Here is a 10,268-nt window from a genome sequence, read left to right on the forward strand (position 1 = left end):
TTTCCTTTTTAATGTATTAGGCTTATAGCTACCTTTTTATATGAAATGTAATGGGAATCTCCCAATATTACAGTAGTTAATTTGCATTGTGAAATCTGGTTTGATACTTTATATAGAACAGAACATGTTCTTTGAACCCAAACTGAAATGAAAATGTGTTCAGTGTGATTTAAAAAAAAGTTTTGAAACTTACAACGTGCTATCAAAATATAAAGCAAATGTATAGATTAGAAGAGTGGGAAAAAGTTGTATAAAATCTGTCTTTTATACACCATGTAATGTGTGTATTTTGTGATTCATGTTTTCTTTTTCAGCCCACTTGTATGCATTAGTAAGAATTCTGTTTTCTACACTTGCTTTAGTTCATTTGATTATATAATGCATTATACCTACATAACTAAAAAAGAAAGTCCTAACAATTTTAATTTCAGAAATCTCATTCTGAAAAGTGAACTCAGTAAGAAACTACAACATCTAGAATCTAAGCTATGAAAAGAAAAGTAATATTGTTACACACAATTACGTAAAACATATGTCATGATATGACCTAATTTGAAAATGTATGCTCTTTAGGTATAATATGTATTTATCGCTTGCTTAAGTATGTGTAAGTAGCTGTAGGCCATGACACGGAGGTAATACAGGAGACCCCATACTTTCTTTTTTAACCTTTTATGATGAAACATAGATCCAATGATCCTGAGGTGTGACAAAGAAACAGTTTATAGGCATACCCCACATTAACGTACAAAATGGGGTCCAGAGCATGTATGTAAAACGAAAATGTACTTAAAGTGAATCACTACCTTTTTTTTCACTTAATGCGTGTGCTGCACTGCAATCATCAGATCATTTCCACCACAATTATGCTTGAAAGACAAACTGGCGTGCTGGCGTCATGCTGTTAATATGTCGGTTCTCGCAAAGCGAGTGCCCGTAAACAGGGGAATGAAAAATTTTGCTTTTGAATCCGTCTTGCTGCTTCATGTAGGTCAATTTTCAAATAGGCATGCATACCGATTGCTGGTTGGCTGTACTATTAATGCTAAGCCCCTGCTTGGCCTATGCCTTACTCTGGTGTAGCCACGGTAATAAAGACAAAAGCATTATAAAACTAGTAATTATTCCCTGCATGTTTCCTGTGTAGTCATAGGTGTCCATCTTAGAATAAATGTTAACCTCAACACTAATTATTGATGTATTGCTAACATGAAGTCTACTTTTTTGGGGTGACTCTTTTTGTGTCCTAAAATGAGTTGCTTTAAACTACAACTGTGTTAGGATGTTAACACCACGTCTAAAGGTAGTATGAAAAAGTAAAAAGGCCGAATTTTGTTGCAAGTGCTGAATGTACTGTATTGGAATCCTACTTTTATCTAATTGGTAGAAACTAGAGTTAAATTTGTTATTTTGGTCCATTGAACAACATATTGTTAATGTGTTGTTTTTTATTTATTTGTGCAATCGGCCCTTTTCTCTGTCGCCACCATCATGATTTGTGATTTTTATGTCATTTTGCAATGCTTCTTTGTGTGGAAAAGGAGATCATTATTCTAACCGCTTTCCCAAAGGAGTATGGCATATCTGTAATCAATAAGAAAATATCTACTATTTGAAAGCAAGTTTAAAAATGTATTGTTTTGTGAATCAGAAAAATCATCTGTTCATATTGACATACGTATATTGAAATATATATTGAGACTCTTGTACATAAAGATTCCTATCCTTTGATATAGCCAGCTTCGATGACTCGCATTTATATTTTAACATAAAACATTAACCATGTAGACGTGGGACATGGTAATATAGATAAGGCATGCTTTCCAGATGTTTGGTTCGGGAGATATGCTGTGATAATTAACACATTTCCTAAAACTAAAATGTCAGTGTTCTCTCCTTACCAGTCAGATTTTCATTTCAGTTCTTTTTTTTTTTTTTTTTTTTTTAATGAGGTTTTCTAACAGCATGACAATCCTTTATTATCAATTATAGGTCCTACAATCTTCATAACAATTTACATGAATTACATTTTACTGTAAAAATGTTCTTAATTGCTTTATGATCAGTGACTCTATGATGAGCAGAATTGAAGGAAATTATATAGGAGCTTCCATGTAATGTACAAAAAGTACTTTGTTTACATAAAGCTAATAAAAAGAGTATAATTTGCTAAAGTGGTAATGGATAATGTGCATGCACAAGATATTCCTGAATCGCCTCAAAAAAATGCAAAGAAGTTGCATGATGTTTTGCATGGATATCATTATAACCAACCAACTAATGAATACAAGATAATTTAAATAAATTAAAAAAATAAAAAAGCACGACTATCAGCATTAATTTTCCTACTCAATCCATCGCTTTAGATTTCACAAAAAAAAATATGTTCACCATTCAATGTCCCGAATGTCCAGAGTATAACTATTTAACCAAAATGTTTATCACTCCTTGGAGTCACAATACATTGATCCATTATGATATTTTATATATTCATTCTTTTGTGGAAAGAAAAGTTCCTGACTAAAATAATGCGATCCATTCACTAAAGGGAGACCTGATAGAAGAGAGGTCAAAGAGCTGTGATTTCTACTCCTTTATTTCCATTCTCATAAGCTTCTTCTGTAGAAAAAAATCGCTGACTTTAAATCATTAGGATTTCTTCAAGGTCTCCTCAACCCATTACATTTTTTAGGGTCAGTCCAGCCTTTCTAGTTGTAGTACCTTTGCCAATGCTGGACCTTCTTAATGAAAAAGAAGGTGAGAGAGTTAACAAGAACTACTCCCTTGCTCATTTCAGCAAGTAAACCCAATGAAATGCCTAATGATGTGTTAGACCATTCCACATCTGTTGGAAGGTGTTCTATGCATCCATACTCCATGTATGGGGAAAATAATATCACAGTGAAACCCCCATATGCGAAAGACTCTATACCAATAATGTGTTTCTTCGTTTTAAAGAGCAATACACGCATCTTTTTGTCATTATGTACTCAACTCTAAAAATCAAAAACTTAAGGGCATACTGGCCATACTATATAGAAGAAAAAGTAAATTTTTTAAGGCTTCTGTTCTGTCTTGTGTTTTAATACATTTTTATAGTTAACACATTTATTGCGTTACTGGCAAATAAAATAATACATTTTGAAGACTTCTCTAATCCACATGCAACACTGTATGAGTCACAGTTCCACAGTTATCCACCATATTTACAGTGTATATCCTCAACACATCAAGGGAATACTGTATCATAGTTGATGTACATATTCTTATGTTTTTGTTTTAACAGTGAGGCTGCTTGGAGTCACTTATTTCCTAGTATTGCATTTAATGTCCTACCAATAGCATGTGTTTCTGGTTTATTGTTTGCTAATTATTATAATTATACAGCTTAAACAATATTTGTAATTGTTGCTTCCTATAGAATATAAATATATTATCCCAACTTAAACAGGTACATTTGAAAGTGAGAAAATTGTGGCTTTGGTTTATATTGATAAAATATTTGCACTGTAAAACCATTCTTTAAAATATTTTATAGGCAGTGCAGTAAATGGGTTTTTCTCCCCAGCTGGTTGTGACAGCTCAGAATATAATGTGTATGTTATATATAAATTATTGATCATTTTTTCTGGCTTTTATAAATTCAAAGCAAGGGAAGAGAGGAATGGTGTTGGTAGCCTTTACTCTCTCGCCATGGTAATAAAGTGCTGTTTTCAAATAAAATTGAAACATTTTCCTACAAGTTATTTTGTATGAATGCAAGTAAGCATTGGGATGTAAGAGACCTTGATTATACCCTGGCAAACATTGTTTATTATAATACACTTATTATTTCTATTTAATTTAGATAAAAATGGATTTTTTATGAATTTTGCAACTTTTTCCTTTTGCGCTTGGGGTTCACATGCGCATGCGCTCCTATGGAGGAGCCTCCACTGACCATATCACAGATGATGCACTCCTGTGTGTCTGCTGACAACTGCTTGATTAACAGAATCACACAACATTACTCATGGAGAGTATCTACATGGGTACAGCTAGTGTGCAGAGTGAGTGAGAGGTTCTCCTCCCACCACTTCTTGTCATTTCACCAGTAGGGCTGCTCCTGTAATAGCTGCCATGATTTCTGTACTGACTTTCTACATTCTTTAATTTTCCTATACCATCTAACATATTGTTCCCATTCTAATGTTATAGGATTCTTTCATTAACTTTCCTGCTACAGTCTGAACAGTCCTTTATAAAAGGTCCACTTTATCAAACTTACAAAAAGAAAAATGTGATATACATATATGCAGGGCCGGCCCAAGGCAAAATGCCGCCTGGGGCGAATTTTAAAATGCCGCCCCCCGCTTATCTACCCTTTCTCTCCCTCCATTCCTGCCGCCCCCCCCATTATCTACCCTTACCCCCCCCCCATTATCTACCCTTACCCCCCCCCCATTATCTACCCTTACCCCCCGTTGTACTTACCTTTCAGCAGTCCTGCGGTGAGTCTCCCTGTTCGGTCTCGGTGCCGGCTTGTAATGCTCAGCATTACAAGTCGGCACCGAGACCGAACAGGGAGACTCGCCGCAGAGGAGAGAGGGGCGCCGAGCGGGTACTGACAGCTTTGTAAGCGAAAACCACTCGGTGCCCCTTTCTCTTTCGCTTTAAAAAAAAAAAAAAAAAAAAAAAGGGCTCCTGGAGCGGTTGCCCCACTCGGCTCCATTGTCGGGCCGGCCCTGCATATATGCTTTCTTCAAGAAACACACTGGCTTCCAGCAGAAAAAAATCTTATAAGAGGTGGACATATATTAAAAATAATAACTTCATCCTTAACCCCCTCAATCCCCTATGGACGTACTGGTACGTACAAAAAACGCATCCCAAGAATCCCCTATGGACATACCGGTACGTCCAGCCCTGCTGCTGCACGGGAGATCAGGCTGTCGTTTTACAGCCTGGACTCCCCCCTGACAGGAGAAACCGGCATCGCCAGCTTTCTGCTGTCTGATCTGATGTAACCGCTTCCAGCATGAAAGTTGGAAAGCTGTTACATTTCAAACTGCCCAGTCATGCGATCGTGCATTCCCTCCCGGGTTGCGTCACTGCAGGGAATATCCTGTCCTTCGATGAGGCACAGACACTGCAATCTCTATGCACATCTGTGAGGACCTGCATAGAAATCACAGTGTGATTGGTGCAGGGGGGTCACGGGGAGGAGAGTGAGAAACCATGTCTCTCACCCTCCATGCTGCAAAACGAAAAAGAGAAAAAAAAAATGGTTATTCATTTAAAAAATAATAAAAAATCATTAAAATAATAATAAAGTGTGCTAAGTGATGTCATTGTGACATCACTGGCATTAATAACCTGTTCAAGAGATCCCTAAAAGGACCTCTAACCATGTTTTTTAAAATATATAAAAAATAAAAAAACAATTATAAAATAAAAATGTTTTAAAAAATATATAAAAAATATAATAATAAAAAAATAAAAAGCCTTACATACCATTTCCCTAGCATAATATCTACCCAGTATAACACTCCTGCCCCCGTTCACAACCCCCAAACCCGTTAAGCCATAAGCATAAAAATTCTACACAAAATGTACACCTTATAGTATGTTCCCTGGTGCTGGGAAAGTATGAAAAATCTATATAAATTAGGTATTTCTGAAATCAGGACACCTGAATTGATAAACTTGGAGGGGATTTTCCATCACTTTACCTAATTTTGTGAGGATTCAGAGGGAAATTTTTTAAAAAATTAGGTGTTTTTCTCTAATTTTCGCTAGTTTTTACTAAATTTCTCATTCTAAATTTCAGCTAATCATCCAACTATGGTATCAAAAGAAAGCTCTTTTGCTTGAAAAAACAATATATAGTTTACATGGGTACGCTATTCACAGGAAAGGAGAATAATTGCTGAACCGGGACTTGAGATACCAAAAACCCCTGGGATTGAAGGGGTTAAGAAAAAAAAAAATCTAGAGGGGTCGCTAGTAATTTCATTTTATATAAACATAGAGATTATATTCCAGGAGTTGGCGAGAGGCCAGATATCTGATAATAGTTTGTAAAATACAAGACAAAATGTATACTTTAATTAATCTCTACGCTTCTAATATTAACTCTGTATCATTTGTGGAAACAATATTTAAAAAGTCGGGAAAGTATGCTAAATGAATTATTGTAATGGTCGGAGATTTAAATTGTATTCCTAACATAGATATGGATAAGAAACTAAAAAGAAAGGAAACTATTGATGAGAAATTAAAGAGAGCAGCTAAACTAATAAACGTTATGAAAAAAATATAAATTATGACAGTTTTAAAACTATGACTAAGGAATTTACTCCTTTCTCGGCACCACATGCTTCATATGCGCGTATTGACATGATAATGGGAAATAATCACTTTGTTGAAATAATTAAGAACATTTTAATTAAAGATATTGTCTGGTCTGATCAAAGCCAACATATGGGAAATTTATCAGGATAAACAACAAACCTTAAAAGAGAATGGAAACTAAATAGTTGCTTACTAAACCAGAAGAAACATGTAGATTATATAAGATCAATTACCAATCTCTATTTTCAAGAAAATTATAATGAAGAAACCTTATGGTCGTCACACTAGTACAAGACCACCATATATGTTTAAATATATGTTTGAATATGGTATTTGAACTACTGGGAAAAAATGGATAACATTAAGATTAAGAGAATGCCAAAATTGGCCCTTCTCCACTTCCTCCCACCAGAATTATCATTAGAAAGAAAGATAATAATTGTCCACTCCCTGGTAGCATCTAAATTACTGATCGCAAGGAATTTGAAAGAAACCAAACATTTTACCTGGCTCCAACTAAAAGACCAAATCCTATTTCGAATGCAAATGGAGAAAAGCCAGTCCAATGAGTGTTATGTTTGTGTTTAACCCCTTCAGCCCCAGGGGTTTTTGGTACCTCAAGTCCCCGAGCAATTTTGCCATTTTTGCGGTATGTCGGTTCAGCGATTATTTCGCTTTCCTGCGAATAGTGTACCCATTATTATTATTATTTAATATTATTATTATTATCGTTTATTTATATACCGCCAACCGTTTACGCAGTGCTTTTGTAAACTTTTTTTTTTTTCAAGGAGAGAGAGGGCTTTCTTTTGATACCATAGTTAAATAATTATCTGAAAATTCAGGATTAGAAATTTTAGTCCAAACTAGCGAAAATTTGAAGAAAAACAAAAAAAATAAGTTTTTTTTTTTATATATTTTCCCCTCTGAATAAATATTATTATGGAACTTTCTTAAACCTATATCCTTTTTTGCACAGGATATGTGTGTACAGCAGAGAAACCCAGCCAAAATTGTTTAGCTGTATCACCTGATCAGTGGTGTATTTTGGTTTTGTGCTGCCCTAGGCAAGACTAAACTCAGACAACCCCCTAATCTAAAATTGGCCCACACCTAACCATAACTGCCCCTAAATTAACCCTAAACACCTCATTAACCATAACTGCCCCTAAATTAACCCCCACCTACCCAGTGGAGGCTCCTCCATAGGAGCACATGCGCACGTGAACCCCCAAGCGCAAAAGGGAAAAAAATGCAAAATTCATCAAAAATCCATTTTAATCTAAATGAAATAGAAATAATAAGTGTATTATAATAAACATATATGTTTTTTCTATCCATAGCGACATGTTCATTTGTGTCTAGCGCACTCCAGGTTTGTACTAGAAACACATACAGCCCCTCATTTGATGCGCCAAGGGGTGTAGTTCTTGCAAATGTGTACTTTTTGTGCCATAATTTAACTTCCTACATGAGCAGTAATGCCACGTCAAGGCTTCAACCCTAATTACTGATCATTCACACACCTTTCATATCTCCATTCACTCGCAGAAGCACACACCATACTTTCCATACATTCACTCACAGAAGCACACACCATTCTTTCCCCTTACAATCCCAAAGAAATGATGGTAAAGGGAGAAAAAAAAAATCACTTTTACAGCAAAAATAAGTTTTGCAGTAAAAATGCAAGGCGCTCCAGGGATGAGATGGTTACTCACGTACCGCACGGGCTAAATGGCTGATTTTAATAATATTTGCAGTTCATCAGGATTTCAAATATTGCCTTCCTCTACCGTTGGCTAAATTTAACCCCATGATCAAAGGGATCATGGGATTAAAAATTAGTATTGGCCATTTTTAAAAAGGGAATGTGACTTTTTATAGCTATATGATCGCTGTGGTAACATTGGCTACCACAGTGATCATTTAGCTAGAATACTTAAACGTTTTAATTTTTTTTAAAGTTTAACTACTTTATGTTTAAATCATTTATTTTACATTTTTTTTTTACGTAATATTTTTTAATTCTTTTACAAGCTATATACCGTTGGAAAGGTGAGATAATTACCTTTCCAACGGTATATGTTGGAGGTCTGTAGCTGCTTAGATGCCTGAGATACAGGCATCTAAGCAGCATGCCCCCATACCGCTTTAACGGACAATTGGCCGGATCGGGTGGTCCCGGTGATGCCCTTCAGTGTGAGGGGCAGATCGCTGGGGTAGGTGGTGATGGAGGTCTGTGGTAAGATAGTGCTAGCGACGGCATAGCACCCGACTCGGACTGTTAGCAGTCATGGGGACTGTCCTGGGTGGCTCCTAATTTGGCGGGGGGGCAACAGGGGGGGCAAGGGATATCCTAGGGGGGGCAATTGCCCCCCCTTGCCCCCCTGTAGCGACGCCACTGCCCCACATCCTTAGTTTTTTCTTTCTAGAGGGTCATATCCATCCCTTACATATAGTACCCTATAGGGTAGTATTTTTTTATATTTCGGGGTGGTGAACAGGAGCAGAGGGGTTAAACCTGTTAGATGTTGTGTTAGGGCAATGGGATGTAAGGCTTTTTTTTATTATTATCACTTTTGTATATATAAATTTTTTTATTTTTTTTATTTTTTGTTTAATTGTACTGTTATCAGTGCAGTATGGTTAGAGGTCCTCTTAGGGTCCTCTTGAACATGTTATTAATGCTAGTGATGTCATAATGACATCACTTAGCTCACTTTATTGTTTTTTTATTAGTAGTATTTATTCAGGGATTTAAAACTGCAACAGTTTTCTGGCACTCGCGCCGGCAGCTGTTACAGCAGATTTAGAAGCACAAAGCCAGCGAAGCTGACTTCTGCTGACAGGGGGGAGTACAGGCTGTGAAACAAAAGCCTGATCTCCCGTGTCACAGGAGGGATGGCTCCCTGCCGCTGCAAAATGTACATTAATCACATGTTGTGCATGTGTGGTTTTCTGAATAACTTTTTTTACAGGGTAGTAGAAGGCATACAGCACGTTTGGTATTATATTACAAAATGCTACATATACACTATATATATATATATAGTGTATATGTAGCATTTTGTAATTGCCCCCCCATGTGGCCCCCCTAAATATGAAAGCTAGAGACGCCACTGGAGCCAGTGTAAGCCAATGTGTGTAACATTACTGGTTCACTATCAATCCATTAATGCTGTGTATTTCTTTTTAACCTTAAAGCACTTTTGTCTCATTTATAAATTATCACAACTTTCAATTAGAATAATGCAAAACGGTAAAAACAGACACAAAATCTAAATATAATACCAAACATGTGCTGTATGCCTTCTACTACCCTGTAAAAAAAGTTATTCAGACATCCATTTTGAACTACATAATATGTGCTTATCTCTTTGAAGTAAAGACCGTGATTGAAATATGATTTCAAAATAACAGCTGAACTGGCAGATATTTTTCATTCTTTAATATTAGACCCTGCTGCCAATATATACTAATATTATACCCTGCTGCCAATATATATTAATATTAGACCCTGCTGCCAATATATACTTATATTATACCCTGCTGACGATATATGTTAATATTATACCCTACTGCCGATATATATAAATAGTAGCACCTGCTGCCGATATATATAAATATTAGCCCTTGCTGCCAATATATATAATTAGCCCCTGCTGCCGATATATATTAATATTCGTCCCTGCTGCCGATATATATTAATATTAGCCCCTGCCGCCAATATATATAAATATCAGACCCTGTTGCCAATATATTTTATAGTGAAAAAATTGGACCCGACCAAAGCATTTTCTTGGGCCCCGCTCCACGTTCCCTAGCATGCAATCACTCCCTCCGCTACCACACACAAAAAAGAAATATTTGCCACACTGACTGCAGATCAGAGGAAGACTGTGAGAATCGGTGCAGTCTTCCCCCCTTCTGAC

This window comes from Sceloporus occidentalis, unplaced genomic scaffold, assembly GCF_023333645.1.
Source record: "Sceloporus occidentalis isolate IW3139 unplaced genomic scaffold, rSceOcc1.0.p SCAF_343, whole genome shotgun sequence".
Taxonomy (NCBI): Eukaryota; Metazoa; Chordata; class Lepidosauria; order Squamata; family Phrynosomatidae; genus Sceloporus; species Sceloporus occidentalis.